General features: G+C 44.9%; 1 protein-coding gene across 2 annotated transcripts in view; it reads left to right on the top strand.

Moving 5' to 3' along the window:
- The window catches only part of mbl (muscleblind), a 656,886-nt gene that overhangs the window by 370,857 nt on the left and 265,521 nt on the right, over positions 1-20,508 (top strand). The window lies entirely within an intron of this gene.

The raw sequence follows: 20,508 nt of genomic DNA, 5'->3' as shown, positions 1-20,508 counted from the left end.
AGAGGCAGTATACTGTCCGCATTTTAACTATTGCGAACGTCTCAAAGTATTTAGATTGTTGTGTCTGGAATATAGAAGAGATACCTGATATAGATAGAAAATACTTGAGGGTGTGATCCCTAACACACTGCTTTAACTTACTGGAGTGAAGATAGGAGACTATACCTGGAGGATGTTCCGGGGGTCAATGCCCCCCCGCAATCCGGTCATGTGTACAATTAGACAACGTTGTGGCAATATTCGTGGCCCACAAAACTTGAATATATTACCATCAGATATAAAACAGTTTCTTTAGAAGAGAATGGATAACTTCTACCAGTGCCGCATCACCAGAAAGTTGATGGTTATGTGGGGTGCTAGCGCAAGCGACCTGGCTGACCAAGTGGTGAACAAGGAAGCCTGGTCACAGGTTATACACAGGTATGTCACCCAGCCAACCACTATGCCATTTGTCCAGCTTAGAGTCCCCCCGTTAAACCTGGTTTCCCGAAGATCATACACCTCCAGCCGGGTGTGTGCGCTCTACTTTTTTGCGAAGGCTTAGCCTGTTCTCCAGGTCTTCTCATGGTCAAGGCTCGGCCTCGTCTGTGTAGGTAACTCGTCCCCCATAATGAAGGAACAAGGAATTGCTAATGGATGGGTAAGGTTGGATGAACATCACAGCTGGTCTAGCCGCTGTTTTACCCGTCGAGCCACTGTCTCACCCGTCCAGCCTGTCTCACCCGTGTGTTATAATGTGCCGTGTACCCGCACTACCACCCACTGTTACGCGACATTCCTCCCCCCCCTTATAGTGCTGGCTATTGTTGCCAACTCCAGACATTAGTTGGTATTCAAGGTCTTTTTTTTTTAAGAGCCGTAAACACACATTTAGTATGGTATGGGGTGGGGGCAGGAGGGGCTCTGATAGGGGTGGCGGTAAGACGATGGAGGGAGGGGGAGAAGGTTTTGGGATGACGGTGGAAGGTTGAGTGATTACCGTTGTCGATTCCAGGCTGATGACCTGATTATTTAAGCTGTTAGTGCTAGCAGACAGCCCCAAAGTAGACACTACACTCTGCAGGGCACTGACTTAAGGAATTTATCAATACTTTTCTTGAAGACAGCCACAGGGCTGTTGATAATTCCTTATGTATGAAGGGAGATGCTAATAAGTCCGGGGCCCCTTAACACTTATTCATGGGGGGGGTAAGGATGGTAATTGCTGTGCGATGGGGGGATAAACTATTACATTTGTGGGAAAGCGCTAAACCTGTCTGGAAAGGGGAAGTGGGAGAACAGAATTGTATAGTGTAGAATCACATATATATATATATATATATATATATATATATATATATATATATATATATATATATATATATAATATATATATATGTGTGTGTGTGAAAAGTAATGGACTGATTACATCTTCATTTCAGTACTACCTGCACATGTATCTTAATCATCAACTCAGTTTTATGAAGGTAACTGCATCGTCACAGAGCGGTCAACAAAACATAAATAGAAAAAAAAGGGGGAGAAGGGAGGTTTGAGCTACATTCTATACTTAAAACCACATACACAATGGAAATTCATTGCTTGTACCCTAGCGACGTGGATCAGAAGGTAAGAGTTGTGTTACCGGCAGCGGCGGCGTGGTGGGGGGAGTTCACAGATGATATGGTGGGTTTGGGTGGCAGTGACGGCAGATCACCCTGGAGGGGGGGGGGGAGAGGCAATCACAATCAATACGTTTGCATGATTCTGTATCCCTCGCCTAACAGTTCAGACGATCGGTCTACTGGATTTGTAACTAAACCTTCCACCACCACCAAAACTATCTTTTCCTACTTTAACATGTATGCTGCTTCTGTTTATCAAGAGGTTTTGTACTCATCCTCTGTCTCTCTCTTCTCTCTCTCTCTCTCTCTCTCTCTCTCTTGTCTCTCTCTCTCTCTCTCTCTCTCTCTCTTCTTCTCTCTCTCTCTCTCTCTCTCTCTCTCTCTCTCTCTCCCTCCTCCCTTCCCCTTCCCTAGTAACCTAGCTTCGCGGGAACGAAACCTTAGATTTAAAGTGAAACCTTAGTAGAATACGGTGACGTCCTCATTGCCCTCTGAAATCTTCAGCTCAGACTGGCAATTTTATTATTTAATGTATGAAACCCAGCCTCATTATGCACAGCCCATTTTTCACAAATATCAGTTTTGATGGAGTTTACTTGTTGAGATTTTCTATAAACAATGTGATCACATTTTACCTAGAATAACAATGATTTGTTGGGTTAAATACATAGGTACAGCTGACATTCGGGCACGAGGCGAACAGATTTCAAATATCAGGTCGAGCTATTGAGACCAAAGTCAGTCAATTTTTTAAAAAAGCATTAAAATTTGGGTCAAGAGCTGAGTCGACCACTCATATATAACTAGTCATGTGAGAACTCCCCATTTACCATATACTCCGCACTTATTTTCCCTGCCATGCACACACCCATTTCCATATTACGCCACGTTCTTCCTGCTTTATAAAGAATATACATCTCCTTGTCACGAGATGTAACATCTTGATACATCGAGATGATAAACATGTAGAGACTTCAACATGAGAAAGAAAGGAAAAAGGGAGAAGCTTATTACACCCACAGAGCCATAAGTTCCTCGGAAAATACTTCGTGTAAGAGTAGTGGAAGGAACTGGATGAAAAAAGTTTGTAAACAAACGTTTGAAAACAATTACGTTCCAGTGTTATCACAAACACATTTTACTTACTGTATACCTGGCATCACTTGGATCCTGGGAAAGATTAGCCGATCAGCGAATTAAAACTCTGAAGAACAACAGGTAACCAGGATGATGCATGCAAAACAAATCACACAAACAATATTCCACCTTTTATTACTAGACAAAACCAGACCATACTATGCATTTTAAACGAAACAGAAACACAGCCCCCGTTCAAAACAACCTAAATACAATCATTGAATTTAGTTTGCAACAGGCCTAAAAAACTGAAAAGTCTTCCACGAATGGTATCCAAACAAAAAATAATGTTTAAGTTTCCAGATGAACCCTATGTAATAGATTACCTGAAAAGGGAAGTCTGGATTGCAAAATATAAGAAGTAAAGATATGAAAAAATGAAAGGTCCTTGTGTGAAGACAAAGCATCTGCGGTAATTAAGACTAGGGAACATCAAAATGGTATACAATGACGGTTGTTGTAAAGACAAAATGGCACAGTTAGACAACTTTATTCCGAGACGTTTCGCCAAAAGTAGGCTTCTTCAGTCAATTTAGATAGTTCCTGACTATGGAACTGAACTTCTCCAGGCCGAGGACTGACAACCTCAAATTCTGACTTTGGGGTGATGGACGATTACATCGTTTTCCCACATCTCTACTGTTCCACCCTCTTTTCTGTATTCGACTGAAGAAGCCCCCTGTGTAGGCGAAACGTTTCAGAACAAAGTGTCTAACTGTTGCATATGTTCTTACCAACAATTAAGACTATAAAATAATGTGTTTGTGCTGTTAGATTTAGTATAAAGGTCATTTACAAATCACCGAAGAGCAACGGCAAGGAATTACTGAGTAGGATAAAGAATATCTAAACTTTTTAGAAAACTAGAAAATCCTCGAGTTGACAAGAACGTAGGCGGGAAGATATTCATAATTTACGCCTGGTTAACTCTCAGGTCTGTCTCAAATTTCACACCAAATCAGTTCGCTAACGGGTTTTTTCCTTATCCCTAATAAATGTTACTATCCTCCTCTCTAGAGCACGTCAGATAATAATAAATATTTGTTTCCGCTACTACCTAACGCACATAAGCCTGTTGGAGGGCCAAGCCCTCCTCAAAATTTCTTTTCTTGAGATGACCTCCCCTGTTTCTCCACTCCAGATTTATACACCTCGTAGTCATTCTATAAGCCCATCCTCTCTAAAGGTAAAAAGCACCTCAACCTCTCCAAGCTTCAAATTCTTTGCATAATATTGTACACGTTGTCCTCAACCACGACATCTCTGCCCCAACTTCCTCCTCCTGTAACGTTTAAACCCATGCTTCACATCTAAAACAGTGTTGGTTCCGATATACCTGGTACATTGCCCTTTTGCCTCAATGCACCACCCACTTTTTCTATGGTACACCAGGCCAGTTTTAACCATGGTAAGACCCTCCAAAGCTATTTGGCAAGTGTAAGAAAAATAATGCTTAACAATTGAACTTGCCCAAAGAATACGCCGAGATGCATAACTCGGGGAGGGGTGCGAGCAGTTACTTCTACAATTATAAAAATTACTTTAATGAGTTTAAGAAAATTGAAAAAATTTGTAAATTCATTAACAGTGAGTGAATAAAAAAAATAATGTTGTAAATTTTATACCTTTGATATACCTTTGAAGAATTTCGAGTATATCTACTCTCTAAAACCGGCCATGGGGCCAGGCTCGTCTGGCTCCCTGGTCAACCAGGCTGTTGCTGCTGGAGGCCCGCTGCCCCACATATCCATCACAGCCTGGTTGATCGCAACGGTGAAGATATTTGTCTAGTTTCCTCTTGGGCCAACTTGTTCCAGCAGTTTTTTGATATCTCGGGAAAGATGTTGAAAAGTCTGGGACTCTGATGTTGATACAGTGTTCTCTTATTGTCCCCACCACCCCTGCTCCTCACTGGGTTTATTTTACACTTCCTCCCTTTCTCTCACTCCAGTATGTTGTTTTGGCAGTATGCAGATTTGGGACTAAGCCCTCAGTACCTTCCGGGTATATATTTCATGTACCTCTCTCTCCTCAATGAGTCCATGTTCAAGACTTGCAGGTTCCCAGTATTTTAGGTGTTTTACTGCTAATGTGCTGAACGATCTCTGTATTTGTTCCACCCTGATATTTCTCCTGCCCTGAACGGGCCGTCAGCACTGAGCAATATCTTGTGAGGAGCCCCTAGTGATTTGAAGTGTCACTATCGGCATTATTTCCTTGTTTTGAAAGTTCTCAATACCCACCCCGTCATCTTCCTGGCTGTCTGATCTTGTCTGTTATGGTCTTTAAAAAAAGGTCCGCTGACATAATTATGCCCAATTTTTTACGTGTTCTTACGTTCTATTTGGGCCCCTCTTGAGTTTTGTATATAGTGTTCCTCGAGTTCTCATTTTTTCCATACCTAAACAGCTGAACTTATCACCACTGAACGTCATGTTGTTCTCCACGCCCACTGGAAAACACTGCTTATGTCTTCCTTAATTTTCAGTGTCTTCTACCGTAGTGACTTTCATCTTTTTTTAAAGTTCATCTGCAAATGATGAAAAAGTGTTGACAGGGTTTTTCTGTCTGTGAGGATGAGGAACAGCAGAGGTCCCAGGACAGTGCCTTGGGGCACGAGCTTATGACCTCGCTGATGCTGGATCTTGCCTGTTCATACTACTTTTTGTGTTGTGTGTGTTAGGAACCGAAAATCCATCTGCCTACCTACAGAAAATGAAATGGATTTCCCAAACCGAACATTAACACTGAAAAACCCTTTAAAAAAAATCTGTCAAATTCTTTCTTGCTTTTTAAACGAAAAGTCGTGAATGATGTCCTCAAAATATGATAACTTTTTATATCGTATATTGATTTTTATATAAAAAAAAGTTGTTGATAATGTAAGAAATATGTCAGGTATAATTCAGAGGCATTTAGGCTTGCAGATGAAAAATAAGTTCCGAAATTTTGAGGGGCCCCCTTCAGACTGTGGGTTAACTGTGGTTGTACATTTTTTGGGACTGTTTCCATAAGACACTGTCTGCCCCTTCCCTGTTCACCCCATCAGTTTAAAATGGGCCCCTTGGTGTTAGTCGACTGGTGGGGGCATCCTGGGACAAACTGACCTATTTCCCGAAATGCTCAGCATAACAAGCAGCTTTCTATATAGTAGTGTGTCAGTGATGTCAGCTAGGACTGTATACCTGTACATGTACTTGTAGTAAATAAAGATATATTATTATAATTATTAACCCCGGCCCTGGTGCCCCTCGTCTTTCAGACGTATCAGACAACAAGACACTCCCAGATATCTAAACACATTTACTTTCTCAAAACTCCCACCTACAATCTGATATTCAGTCTTTATTGCCTATATTTTTGTTTACTCTCTCACCTTGCTCTTTCCTATGTTCAAAGAACCGTGCCATTTTTCTTCCCCCCCCTCCCCTCCCCTCCCCAAAAAAAAGAAGCTTGTAAATTCCTCATTTTGTATTAAATACGTTATCTTTCAGTCCACGACACATTAGCGCTCACTACTTTTATAATTTTATCTTCAACATGTTAAACAATCATGGAAAAATCATATCACTGTCTGAGCTTAACTTTACCCCGAGGTTCACATCCTCTGCCAGGTTTTGTTAATGAAAATTTGATATATTTTGCAAGAATCATTTTTAACTTAAGTGAAGAGCAACTTGTTTGTGTCACAAAATGCTGGGTCTGGCAGGGATTACTTTGGCCCCTGGCGGACTGTTTGCTATAGGGGAGTTTGATGAAATAAGTGAAGGACCAAAATTGCAGATTGGGGATATAAGTAGAAGAAAATAATGGTGGGATGGTATTACAGTAATGGTGAGAAAAGGGTCTAGACATAGTAAATAATTGTGGGGCCTGTTGGGATCACAATGGACAAAATCATCGACTATGAGCATTGTCAATTTCTGCAGATCTAATTTCATAAATTAGTTTAGTTTATAGAGTAGTTTATTTTAACCTGCCTTATATTTGCGTGAACAGTTATTAACAAATACAGTTGAAAACCACGCTGTTATTGACGGTGGAAGACAAGCTACACTCTTGAAGGATTGCTGGTTTGTCCCCTTTTCTTTGTTCTCGTGAACATCTAAGAGAAAAATTTGACAAAATTCGTGCGTTCGTACACAGTATTTTTACGTTCATGATGTTTCTTAATCCGGGATCACCCAGTCCTTCGTCGAAAAAAACCTCACGAACACTAGAGTCGTATTGTAACTTCCTTTTCGCTTATTTTTTTCGTCATCATGTAAATTCATTCCATTAAACACCAATACGGACGTTTCTTCTCTGATTTCGCATGAGAAAAATATTTCTTTCATGACTGCTTTTGCTGCTGCCTTCTGACTCTCTGCCTTCAGTTTTATCTCTGAGTTTTTGTCCTTGAGAAAATGAAAAGAACTTTGAGTTCAGTAATTTTAGTTTTGCATATACAGGCAGAGCTCCTCTCTCTCTCTCTCTCTCTCTCTCCTCTCTTCCTCTTCTCTCTCTCTCTCTCTCTCTTCTCTCTCTCTCTCTCCTTTTTCTTCTCTTCTCTCTCTAACACAATTTTCTTTTTTTTCCAAATAGTAGAAGTCTGTTCACATTTCTAATGTCACGTGTTCATCCCCCAGTGGTTTAAATTCATGTTGATTATGCTGTCTTCTAAGGATATTTCATATGGGGTTATTTGGTCCCAGTTAATGTATTTATTGTTGAAGATCATTGTTTTTCACTGCTGAAGACTGAATTTCATTAGGATGTTTCGAGTTTTGATTCGATACCGTTACGTTCGTGCTAGCGCCTCATCATTTGTTAAATAAGGTCAGGCAAGTTCTAGTCTTGGGTTTAAGATGAATATATCGTCAAGCAGTTCGTTTGTGAGATGGCTCCTGTAACTGTTTCCCTAAAATTTTACATTAAAACAAATTTGTTAACTTTTGCATCATCCCACCCAAATCATTATCTTCACCACCAGTCACAACCAAAACCTTCACCCCAGTCCAACCACAACCTTCACCACCAGTCAAAACCCAAACCTTCACCACTAGTCACAACCAAATCTCTATCACTCTCTAAAAGGGTGTAGTAAGAGCGAGGATGGCGGAGGACAAGTATCGATTGAGAGGTTAATCTAGTGTTTCTTTTGGGGTTTGATCAGACACATGGTGTGGCTACCCCTTTCCTGCCAGTCATAGTGTGGCTGCCCCCCAGCAATGACAGCTGGTGGAGGAACATAGTGGCCAGGAGGAGGAGGGAGACCAGCCAAATGTATTGACTTTGATACCCCGAGGTGTGGCCCAGTGAAAGGGGGTGTGGCTCTGGAATGAAGGGGGGGTTGGGGTATAGCCCTGGGTAGCGTTGGCTAGCACTCTGGCCAGTGTGTTGATGGGCGGATAAAGATGTGGCTAGGAATTTTGGGTGGGTGAAGTGTTGGATCCTCGGGCCCCTGTGGGCCCCCAAACTTCCCTCCCCCCATCACTACCACCTCAGGGGTGTCACTCGTCACTGGAGAGAATATTCGATTCAAACCCAGGATCCGGGTTCCATTCGGCATGGAAAAAGCGTGGAATATTTTCCCTTTACACCCCTGTTGCAACCTGCCGACAGAGACTAGGTACTTGTGTGTTATCTGACTGTCGGGTCGCATTCGGGGAAAAAAATGTGTAGGAAAACTACAATCCTGCTGGAGGTATTCAGGTGTTTGGTCAAATGTATCATTGTACTGCAGTGCTTTTTAAAAAACAAAATGTCCACAGCCTAGTTGATCAGGCCCTGATCCATCGGGAGGCCTGGTCATGGACCGGGCGGGGGCGTTGACCCCCGGAAACCTCCAGGTAACCACCACACTACTACCCTCACACAAACTTACTCCACTACTCACAAGCATCCCCCAGTGGTGCCCCCCGGAGTATCCACCACCGCTGCACTCCAGAAGTTGGTAGCAGTTATCCAGGAGGTACCACTCTTATCAAATACAACAGAAACCTATAAATATAAAATTCACTGACAGGATCTTGAGGTTGTTTAAAATAGTTCTTAAACTGTAATATTTCCCTTTCCAATCCAGGAGGCCTGGTCTGAGACCTGGCCCGGGGAAAAGGTAAGTCTCTTCCAACCCAGGAGGCCTGGGTCTGAGACCGGGCCCTGGGAAAGGTAAGTCTTTTTCCAACCCGGGAGGCCTGGTCTGAGACCCAGCCCGGGAAAGATAATCCCCACAACCATGCCAGATATCATCATCAACCATCACCGCTATCCCCCTAACCACTGCTCTCTTCTGTTACAACCATCTTCACTCCCACCCAAACCCTACCACTAAAACCCCCACCACACCACCACCACAACCACCCACCACAACCACCCACCACAAACACTACTACCACCCACACAACCACCCACTACCATCACCCACCCTACCACCATCACCCACCACTACCACCATCACCCACCACTCCCACCCACCACCCAACATTTTACCTGGGAGAGACAATAGTCTCTCGCCACCTCAACCTTTTAACTACATCAAACGGGGTCCCGAAATTGTATAATACTTTGCAAGTTATATACAGCCTACTTCGATAGTTGTTAGACTTGTTTAACCTAGAAAATAACTGACTCTCTGAGGTCGACCTACTTACAATGTGAACTTTATAAAGCACAACATAGCAACAACACTTGGTATCCATCTGGTAATTATGTGTCCCTTTTCCTCTTGTATCTTGGTGCTGAGTTGTATGTTGTGGTGTGACTGACTCACTAATTCACTCTACGTTACTTCTTATAAGGATAATGTATATACACTTATAATGTATATATACCGATGATGTATATGCACTGGTAATTCCATGCTGTATATACCGAATAATTCCCGACACATGGTGTTACTTAATTTCAAGTAATGTACAACACTGATAATGTATGAACAATAAGTGAATAATTCCCGACACACTGGTGTTACCAACATAAGAATGGTATATATTTAAAAGTAATCCCAAAATTGTTTGCTTGTCTAGTCGCTGTAAAGAATGTAATTTTCTGCAGTGTAACTTTGAATGTCACTTTATAAATTAGTGAGAGGGGCCTGATGTGGGAGGGAGGCAGAGGGGGGCAGTATCCTCTTTTTTTTCCTCCACCCACCTTCCTGGTATCCAGGAAAGAGAACCCCTCGCTCAAGCCTCCAGCCCTTCCTTTCACACTCAAGAACTTTCCCTTCTGACCGGATTTCTGGCTTTACTTCGGGGGTTACCTGGGTATGTTCCGGAGGGTCAACGCCCGACCGGTCCCAGACCAGGCCTCGGTGGATCGGCTTGATCACTAGGGCGCTAACCAAGGTTGTCCCAAAGTATGCAACACAGCCCGGCTGATCAGGAGCGACTTGAACTTATCAACTTCTCTGGAAGACAACTAGGATCTGTTGGGAATTCCCAATAATACGGTTGGAAGTTCTAGGTCCTTCAGATTTATTGGAAGAAGCTCGAAACCAGTCACAGGTATGTCACTAAGCTGGGAAAGACGGGGGATAAACTTGACCAAGAATGTAAAGATTGGGGAGAAAGGGGAAAGGGAAGGAAAGAGAGAGAGGAGAGAGAGAGGGATACGTGACAGAAGGGTCAGAGGAGAGGTGATGAACGAAGGGGAAAGAGTTAAGAAGTGAGGGAAAAGGTACAGAGAATGGGAGACAAGAGAGTAACTGGAGAGCAGTGCTTTTTATAGGTAGTGAGAGCAGCTGGGGTGGGAGGGGAGAAGTGAGGGGTGAGTAGGATGGCGTGGTAGTGGAGGAACGGGGGTAAAGAGGACCGCTGATGTAAAGATCTAGGGGAATATTGATCGTAGGGAGGAAGAGGGTGTCTGGAATTATTGGAGAACAGAAAAAGAGAGAGAGAGAGAGAGAATGAGAATGAAGGGTATAATATTACCCTAGGAAAATTTTTGAAATTGAGGAAGAATAATGAGAATGAGGGATAATAATGGAGGAAGGAGGCTTGCAGTAAGGTAACTAGTTTATCAGTGGGAGGCAGCAGAGACTCAAAAAAAGTGCAACAAAAAGAAGAAAAGGACTCAGAATGTGGGGTACACAACTGAGAGGAGACAATGAAAATTTAGAAGACGTTGCAATAAAAATAATAACGAGTCATCATTAAAAAAGGAAAGGAGGAGGGAGAAAAACGAGGATAAGAGGGGAGAGAGAATGAGAATCTACATTGAGCAGTAACTAGAACATTGATACAGACGTAAGAAACACAAAAAGGGAAAAGAAAAAGACTTTCAGGAAAAAAGAAAAATATTTCTACATGAGCATAATGGAAGTCCAAGATGAGGTCTACACTTGGGCCCGGTATCGTAGCAGCTTCACACTCATAAATGAAAAAAAATGATTGAAAATTTTAAACCATTATGAAGCATCACGAATAACCTCCGTAGGAGAGAAGAAACTTACGACGACGTTTCGGTCCGACTATTTACAAAGTCATAGTGTGAATTTACATGGTCCAACGGACTGAAACGTCGGGGAAGCTCCCCTCCCATGTATTCTTCAAGTCACGGTATTGCCATTTTGCTGTATTTTATCAGTAATATTCAGAAATGCATAAAGACACAAAGTTAAGGATCTACATAAATTTTCTTCGTTACCTGAACCCGCCCTACAAATATTGTATATCTTAGACAGTCATAGATTCCCCTGGTGGTGCCCTTCATGCACGAGGCATGATTCCCCCGGTGCGTGCCCCTTCATGCACGAGGCATGATTCCCTGGTGCGTGCCCCTTCATGCACCGAGGCATGGGTTCCCCTGGTGCGTGCCCCCTTTATGCACCGAGGCATGATCCCTGGTGCGTGCCCCCTTTTGCACCGAGGGATGATTCCCTGGTGCGTCCCCTTCATGCACCGAGGCATGATTCCCTGGTGCGTGCCCTTCATGCACCGAGCATGATTCCCCCGTTGCGTGCCCTTCATGCACCGAGGGATGATTCCCCGGTCATGCCCCCTTTATGCACCGAGGCATGATTCCTGGGGCGTGCCCTTCATGCACCGAGGCAGATTCCTGGTGCGTGCCCTTCATGCACGAGGCATGATTCCCTGGTCGTGCCTTCGCACCGGAGGCATGATTCCCTGGTGCGTGCCTTCATGCACCGAGGCATGATTCCCCGGTGCGTGCCCCTTCATGCACCGAGGCATGATTCCCTGGTCGTGCCCTTCATGCACCGAGGCATGATTCCCTGGTGCGTGCCTTCATGCACCGAGCAGATTTCCCGGTGCTGCCTTCATCACCGAGGCATGATTCCCTGGTGCGTGCCCCTTCATGCACCGAGGCATGATTCCCCGGTCGTGCCCTTCATGCACCGAGGCATGATTCCCTGGTGCTGCCCCTTCATGCACCGAGGCATGATTCCCTGGTGCGTGCCCCTTCATGCACCGAGGCATGATTCCCTGGTGCGTCCCCTTCATGCACAGGCATGATTCCCTGTGCGTGCCCCCTTCATGCACTGAGGCATGATTCTGGTGCGTGCCCCTTTTTGAGGCATTCCCCGTGGTCCCCATGCCGAGGCATGATTCACGAACTCTTATTTTTAAGAGTTCTGTATTTGAAGAAAGAACTTGTTTAGATGAAACCACGAGGAATTAGAAAGTGCAAATATGGCTCCTCTGCACAGAAGCAGAAAAGTCAAAAATTTGTATTTACATCGCACATCATGAGTCTTGGAAGGTTGTCGAGACGCCCAAAATTTCAAATTTTAAGTAAAACATAACGTACACAGTCAAAACTAGGTGGATTTTACAGGGAGGACACTGAAGGATATCGGGAAACATTCCACTGTGAGTTTATTTGCTACGACAGTTGTAAAGCAGTGCTGGAATTATACCGTGAGCATAAGGGTAATTACAACATATCAATAGCTGTCTTCAAGAAGGAAATTGGTAAAAATTACTCGCAGTTCCTGATCAACGGGCTGTGGTGCATGTTGGACTGTTTGCATGGCACTAATAGCCCCAGCTGATCGGGCCAGCAACAGGGGGGGCCTGGTCTGGGGCCGGCCGCAGGGGGGATGACTCTCCACACATGGCAAAATGAAATTCTGAGATCTTCTTCTTCAAAGCTAAGAAAAGAGGAAAAAAAAACAGTGGGGGTATGGGGGAAAGGGAGGATATCTCACCCCAATGTGAGTGGAGGCACTAAGGAGGAGGAGGGTGTTATCATAACAAAGGTAGAAGTGAAGAAACAAATTTAAGGAATAGTCAGGAAACATTAATCAGAAATAAATAAAAGACTATTGAACATCTTACCTGAATATATCAGAAACACTGGGACAAGGCACAAGTCTCCAAGTGAAAGCTGGACAAGATTTTACTAGGTAGGTCAACCAGGCTGTGATTGATATGCGATTACCGGCCACCAGGAAAGGAAAAGCCTGGTTGACAGACAAAGCACCAGAGAAGCCTGGCCCAAGGCCGGCTCCGGGAGAAAAAATCTGGGAAATCACTGAAGGGATATCAAAGAGCGTAGGAAAATAAGTAATTACAGCTCAGTCAGTACATCTTAAGTCCTGATTTTCTTGTAACTGAGGTGATGGTGTTTGGAGAAATGGAAGCATGATGGAGGTGAATTGATGAACCTGGATGAGTGGTGGTGATGATGGTAGGGTTTTGATGGGTGGGGGGTGAGGTAAGAGGCGGTATCAGTAGATTACCTCCACATTGTTCAAACTATGCAGCTGAACTTTTTTCCAGGCAGAGACTGACCACCTCAAAACTGTTTCAAGGTTGATGGACTGATCCCTCGTTACCTCTCCTGCCCATCTTTGTATTAGACTGAAGCCCATTTTGTTTGGCAGCTTTGGCAATAAAGATTGCAAGTCTTGTTCATCAACTTGTCGACATTGTATATTATTATAATGCAGGGCCCATGAGGATGGAAATCTTTAGTTCTAGTCATTCGCACTCTGCTTCGTCAGGAGCTTGCAATGCTCAAAATGCAGTAATAGGAGAGGAAATCCTCTGAGGCAGGCAGAAGGATCAATGGCAGCCCTGATACAGTTGCCATTACGCCACTGTACCTTCTGCCTTGCCTCAGAGAATTTCCCCCTATATGTTTGTGTCCCGCACTTTGATAGCTCTTGACGACGCACTACTGCGAAGGATCTAGAAATAAAGATATCCATCCCATGTGGCTTAGCTGCTGTTAATATCGCCAGTTTGGATTGCATTGCACCTTATTATAATTATACCTCACATACTTCTGCCTCCCGTTCCTGCTGGCTGGGAGTGATGTGGTTTCGGAGGTTAAATACACATCAATGTTTACTGCTGGGTGAACTAGGAAGCTGATGAGTGCCCTCATGGAAAAAGCTGGAGAAGGGGTGCAAAGGTCACTGTGGGAGGAAGAGAACCCGGTAGGACCTAGGGAGGGTGAGTGGGGAAAGGTGGTGAGGAAATAAAGGACACGGGGAAAGGGAAACTACACGGTTTGCACTGCAGAATAACAGTAGGGATAGAGAAGAAAGGTATGGATAGTAGGAAAAAAAACAAAAGGTATATAGTTAGGGAAAAAAACAAGGATGTGAGTTGAGCCCCTGGACAAACAAGGTGTGGGTAGCCACTGGATAAACAATGTGGAGTAGCCACTGGTCAAACAAGGGTGTGGAGTGAGCCACTGGACAAACAAGGTATGGGTAGAGCCAGGAACAGACAAACAAGGGTATGGATGTAGCCAGGGGACAGACAAACGAGGGTGTGGACAACAGGGAAGGGTGAAACAAAACACGTCTGGAATGAATAGCGAAAGAGTCCAGAGGTTATTGTAGAGAGAATAAGAGTCCTGATCGTTGTGTAAGTGAATGGAGAGTGGAGCGATGAATGCTGTACAAAGTGGAGGACTGAGTGCAGAAGGCCACAGATGAGAGGCACTGGTGGCAAGGGTCCAGAGAAGTAACATCAACCACCCTACATTATGTATGCAGTAATGGTTATTCAGGAAATGTGGGATTTAAAATGGAATTTTGACAAGAATGCATAGGTAGGGAAGGGGTGCTTTAGTGAAAGTTAGGAGACGAAGAAATGAAGTTAAAAAAATGAAAAAAATTGAATAGAGACTGAGAGATGGTGGTAGGGGAAGGAGGCTCTGGGAGATGTTGTGGATAGGATACAGGTTGCAGGTGACGAGGAGGAGAGATGTGAGAGAAATGATGGATGGTTTGGGGAAATACTGAAGAAATGCAGGAGCAGTGTGTCTGTGCGTGTACTTAATGTGGTTGCAGGGGGCGAGTCACAGCTCCTGGTGTTGTGTGTTTAGAACTCAGAATCCTTGTCTTATAAGGTTATTCCTCATCCTTTAGTCAAAATTGATTACCACTAACAGTTGCAAGTCACACGCATTACATACGAGTCTCTTTATGACACACGCAGCAATAATAAATAAACTACACGAGTTAAAACAGCTTGTATCAGGGGTAACCGAAGGATGTGTAAGTACCATTAGCACGAGCACTCCCGCATTCTTTTGGGGAAAGAGCTTAGATCTAAGTAAAATACTGGAGGCCTTAAAGAGTGCAGACATAGCTCCGTTGCATAAGGGAGGTAGTAGAGCACTAGCTAAAAATTACAGACCAGTAGCCCTAACTTCTCACATTATAAAAACTTGAAAGAGTGGATGAGAGCACATTAAAATTTCATGGACCAGCACACAACATAACGAACCAGCATGGTTTTAGAGGGAGGACGATCATGCCTGTCCAGCTGCTGATCCATTATGACAGAATTCGGAGTCACTGGAAGACAACCAAAACGCAAGATGCGATTTAAAATTTTGCAAAAGGGGTTTGACAACTGCGATCATGGAGTGATAGCGCATAAATGAAGGCCATGGACATTACGGGAAGGTAGGCAGATGGATTTTCGGGCTTCTAACACAGAACACAAAACTTAGTAGTAACAGGCAAGATCCAGCATCAGCGAGGTAAAAGCTTAGTGCCCAAGGCACTGTCCTAGCGCCCACCTGTTTCTATCCTCATAGCAGATATAGATAAAACACCGGCACACTTTTTTATCATTGTAGATGACACTCAAAATAAACATGAAAGTCACTACGGTAGAGCCACTGAAAAGTACAGGAAGACATAAAAGGGTTTTCCAGTGGGCAGTGGAAAACATGACGTTCAGTGGTGATAAGTTCCAGCTCTTAGGTATAGAAAGAATGAAGAACTCAAAGGAACACATATCCGAACTCAAGAGGGGCACCAAAGAACTGGGAAACGTAAAAGACCCGGCATAAATTTTATCAGGGACTTACCGCACGAGGCATGATTCCCCGGGGCATGCCCTTATGAACCGAGTCATGATGACGGGTGGATTGAGAACTTTCAAAACAAGGGAAATAATGCCGATGTGACACTTCAAATCACCAGTGCTCCCTCACCAAGAATATTGCTCAGTGCTGACGGCCGTTCAGCAGGAGAAAATGGAGCTGGAACAAATACAGAGATCGTTTAGCCACATTGAGCCAGTAAAGCACCTAAACTACTGGGGAAAGCCTGCAAGTCTTGAACATTTCTCATTGGAGCGGAGGAGAGATGCATGATAATATACACCTAAGTACTTGAGGGCCGGTCCCAAATCTGCACCTACCATAAAACATACTGGAGTGAGAGATATGGGAGGAAATGTAAAATAAACCCAGTGAGGCGCAGGGTGCGGTGGGGCAATAAGGAACACTGTATCAACATCCGGAGTCCCAGACTATTCAACATCTTACCAGAAGATATCAGAAACAGGCTGGAAACAGCCAGATCAACCCGGCTGTGATGGATATGTGGGGCAGCGGCCCAGCAGCAACAGCCTGGTTTAACAAGCACCAGACGAACCTGGCCCATGGCTGGGCTCAGACAGTAGATAAACTCAAAATTTCAAAGGATATCAAAGGGTCAACGCCCGCGGCTCGGGCTCAGACCAGGTCTAGAGGATTAAGGCTCGATCAACCAGTTATCCCTTTCCCCTGGCCACGCTCAGTTCTTGTACGAAAACCCCAGCGCGGCTAGTCAGACACTGATTTGACGAACTTGTTCAATCCTCTTGAAGACAGCCAGAGGTTTGTTGGGAATTCCTTATGCACGGAAGGAGGGGGTTGAAATATCTGGAACCTCTGACACTGAGTTCTCTCTGTGATTCATCGAGCCCGTTTGGGCGTTTTGCACTTTATTTTTAGAAGCCTGCATAGTGAGGAAAGACTGTTGGGAATCATCATAGGTTTAAACAAGTCCCCATGCAAGACGATGGTAATGTAGCGCCTGTTTGGGAAACGCCTACCTGTTGACCATCTGGGGAAACCGCCTACCTGTTGACTATCGTTGTGGGGAACCGCCTACCCCGTTGACTATCTGTTGTGGAACCCTACCCCGTTGACTTTGTGGGGAACCGCCACCTGTTTACCCGTGTAACTATCCGTTGTGGGAACTGCCTACCTGTTGACTGTTGGGAACCACCTACCCGTTGACTGTTGTGGGAACTACCTACCCGTTGACTGTTGTGGGAACTACCTACCTGTTGACTGTCTGTTGTGGGAACCGCCCACTTTTAACTATCTTTGTGGGAACTGCCTACCTGTTGACTGTGGGGAACTACCACCCGTTGACTGTTGTGGGAACTACCTACCTGTTGACTCTTTTGGGGAACGCACCTGTTGACTGTTTGGGGAACTACCACCTGTTGACGTTTTGGGAACACCTACCTGTTGACCGTTGTGGGGAACCGCTTACCTGTTGACTTGGGGAACACCTACCTGTTGACTGTTGTGGGGAACTGCCACCTGTTACTGTTGTGGAACTACCACCGTTGACTGTTGTGGGAACATCTACCTGTTGACTGTTGGAACTATCTACCTGTTCTGTTGTGAATTACCCCCTGTTGACTTTGTGGGAACTGCCCACCTGTTTACTGTTGTGGGGAACCGCCTACCGTTGACTTTTTGGGGAAATGCCACCGTTGACTGTTGTGGGGACTACCACCTGTTGACTGTTGTGGGGACACCTACCGTTGACTGTTGTGGGAACTACCTCCTGTTGACGTTGTGGGAACTACCACCGTTGACTGTGGGGGAAATACCCACCGTTTACTGTTGGGGAACCGCCCCACCTGTTGACTGTTGTAGGAACTACCTACCTGTTGACTGTGGAACTGCCACCGTTGACTTGTGGGAACACCTACCTGTTGACTGTGGGAACTACCTACCTGTTGGCTGTTTGGGGAACTACCTACCTGTTGACGTAGGAACTACCTACCTGTTGACTGTTGTGAACCACCCTGTTGACTGTTTGGGGAACCGCCCCACCGTTGACTGTTGTGGGAACTGCTTACCTGTTGACTTGGGGAACTACCTACCTGTTGACTGTTGGGGAACTACCTACCTGTTGACTGTTGTGGGAACTGCCACCTGTTGACTGTTGTGGGAACTACCTACCTGTTGTCTGTTGTGGAACTGCCTACCTGTTGACTGTGGGAACTACCTACCTGTTGACTTGTGGGGAACTACCTACCTGTTGACTGTTGTGGGGAACTACCTACCTGTTGACTGTTGTGGGGAACTACCTACCTGTTGACTGTTGTGGGGAACTACCTACCTGTTGACTGTTGTGGGGAACTACCTACCTGTTGACTGTTGTGGGAACTACCTACCTGTTGATTGTTGTGGAACTACCTACCGTTGACTTTGTGAGGGAACTGCCTACCTGTTGACTGTTGTGGGAACTCCTACCTGTTGACTTGTGGGGAACTACCTACCTGTTGACTGTTAGGGGAACTGCCTACCTGTTGACTCTTGTGGGAACTGCCTCACCTGTTGACTGTTGTGGGAACTACCTACCTGTTGACTTGTGGGAACTACCACCTGTTGACTGTTCTGAGGACTACCTACCTGTTGACTGTTGTGGAACTACCTACCTGTTGACTGTTCTGAGGAACTACCTACCTGTTGACTGTTGTGGGAACACCTACCCGTTGGACTGTTGTGGGAACTACCTACCGTTGACTGTTGTGGGAATACCTACCTGTTGACTGTTGTGGGAGCTACCTTCCTGTTGACTGTTGTGGGAGCTACCTTCCTGTTGACTGTTGTGGAACTACCTTCCTGTTCACTGTTGTGGGAGCTACCTTCCTGTTGACTTTGTGGAGCTACCTCCTGTTGACTGTTGTGGGAGCTACTTTCCTGTTGACTGTTGTGGGAGCCTACCTTCCTGTTGACTGTTGTGGGGAGCTACCTTCCTGTTGACTGTTGTAGAGCTAACTTCCTGTTGACTGTTGTGGGAGCTACCTTCCTGTTGACTGTTGTGGGAGCTACCTTCCTGTTGACTGTTGTGAGGAGCTACCTTCCTGTTGACTGTGTGGGAGCTACCTTCCTGTTGACTGCTGTGGGAGCTACCTTCCTGTTGACTGTTGTGAGCTACCTTCCTGTTGGACTGTTGTGGGGAGCTACCTTCCTGTTGACTGTTGTGGAGCTACCTTCCTGTTGACTGTTGTGGGGAGCTACCTTCCTGTTGACTGTTGTGGGAGCTACCTGGTGGCTGCGGTGGTAATAGTTGTACAATCTTATCATTTCTTACCCTTTTGTTTTCCTTCCTCTCGTAAAAACTCTCCAGTGTATATTGTAATTATCATTTCAGTTTAATATTTACATGGCTTGACTTTCCTTGTTATCTCTCTTTAAATCAGGGCTGCATATTTCAGAAACATTTTTTCTCATTTAGCGAGTCATAACCACTGCGCACTGTAACGTTTGTAGTTTATGACAGGACATGTCCATTGGGTGAGAGGTTCACACATTTGTTAGGTTGATTGTATCTGCATTTTCCACTTGCTTGTCCCGTAAACATTAGTCTCACTGAAGGGGAGATGATTGTTAAACCGTACGTAATGAATACGTTTTAACAAGTCTTAAACATTTTCAATAAAACATGGTACATCTTGTATCATCTTTAAGTCTCAGAAAGTCACTATTATTATTACCCGTGTTGTTGATGCTACAAGTGAGTTTAGGAGCCTTTAGAGTAAAAGGCCCAAGTCGGCCCAAACGTCCCATAACTCCAGTCTCCTATGTGCGGGTTATTTGTATATTGTTCCAGTCACGGTTGCCTTTCTTTTTTCTAGATATACATTAAACAATGCACCTCCCATGATGAATATAGGTTAGTATAAATATACACCTACATGTTTAGGCATTATGCACACTAGAAAACATTCACATTTGCAGTCCCAAGAATAAAATTCTAAAATTCATAGCCATAATTGAAATGAGAATTTGGGAGAGGATCCCAGTTAAACCAGTTTTGTGGCGCGTTGCTGTTGAAGAGGATAGTGTGTGTGTGACAGGATGTTGGAGGTTGTAACCACCACCACCACCACCACTCTGCTGAACTCCACCACCACTACGTTGAACCGTCCACCACCACTACTGCTGAATAAATCCACCACCACTACCCCGACCGCCCACACCACCACTACCTGCGGGAACCGCCCACCACCACCACTACTGCTGAACGCCCACCACCACTACGCGAACCGCCCACCACCACCACTACTGCTGAACCGCCCACCACCACCATACTCCCGAACCCCCACCACCACTACTGAACCGCCCACCACCACCACTACTGCTAAACCCGCCCACCACCACCACACTGCTGAACCGCCCACCACCACCGCCGGGCCCCCCACCACACCCACTATTCCCTGACCCCCACCACCACCGACTCCCCCCAACACCCATAACCTGTTCGCTACCACGGGACCCG

The sequence above is a fragment of the Cherax quadricarinatus genome, chromosome 45, assembly GCF_038502225.1.
Source record: "Cherax quadricarinatus isolate ZL_2023a chromosome 45, ASM3850222v1, whole genome shotgun sequence".
NCBI classification, from domain to species: Eukaryota; Metazoa; Arthropoda; class Malacostraca; order Decapoda; family Parastacidae; genus Cherax; species Cherax quadricarinatus.
This window is presented reverse-complemented; position numbering and strand designations above follow the sequence as displayed.